Source organism: Octodon degus, unplaced genomic scaffold, assembly GCF_000260255.1.
Source record: "Octodon degus isolate 3935 unplaced genomic scaffold, OctDeg1.0 scaffold00060, whole genome shotgun sequence".
Lineage (NCBI taxonomy): Eukaryota > Metazoa > Chordata > Mammalia > Rodentia > Octodontidae > Octodon > Octodon degus.
Window position 1 is genome coordinate 12,939,685 of NW_004524636.1, and position 908 is coordinate 12,940,592.

Below are 908 nucleotides of genomic sequence, written 5' to 3' on the forward strand. Positions count from 1 at the left end.
TCAAGGAGAATAATTGTGTAGAATTTAGTAGATGTACAGAATTGTGCAGCTATTACCAACATCTAATATGATGTTGGTTTTTCGTGGATTGTAAAAGAAACACCATATCCATGAAGTCACTCTCTGCTTGTCATTTAAGCCCAGACGCTGACATCTAAGCAATTTTGTCTATTTGCATCTTCTGGAATTTCATATTTCTTTATAAATTATACTATTTCATATTACAATATATACGTAGGCAGTATTCTGACTGGCTTCTTTCATATACATGTTTTTAAAGCTTGTCAGTATTGTGATATGTATAAATACTTCACTATTTTTGTTGTTGTTGTTAGTGGGGATCAAACTCAGGACCTTGTACTTACCAGAATACTTCACTCTTTTAACTGATGAATAATATTCCATTGTATGATTATATCATATTTTGTCTCTGCGATGGATATTGAGTTTCCATCTTCTTGGCTGTCATGGATAATTTTTCTCTAAGCCTTTATGTATGAGTTTTTGCTTACAGTGCTTCTAATTTTTGTGTGGATACACTAAGAGCAGACTTACTGAGCCGATACTTTATGTTTAATATGTTGAGAACCTGCCAAATTATTTTCTATACACTGTATTGTTCTGTTTTTTAATAGAATGTCCTGTAGATAGTTTAGTTTGTTTGTGCTGTTATTCAAGTCTTCTAGGGCCAACCAGATAGCTCAGCAAACTAAAGTGCCTGGTTAGGCAGACTCAGGGACTGGGGTTCAATACCTGGTGTGCCATGCCCCAGGGCACACTGAGATGGTGATTGAGACTGGGCATGGTGGCACATGCCTGTAATCCCAGAACTTGGGAGGCTGAAACCTGGATAACTACAAGTCCAATATGTGTAGTGAGACCCTGTAGACCCTGCACTAAATACACTT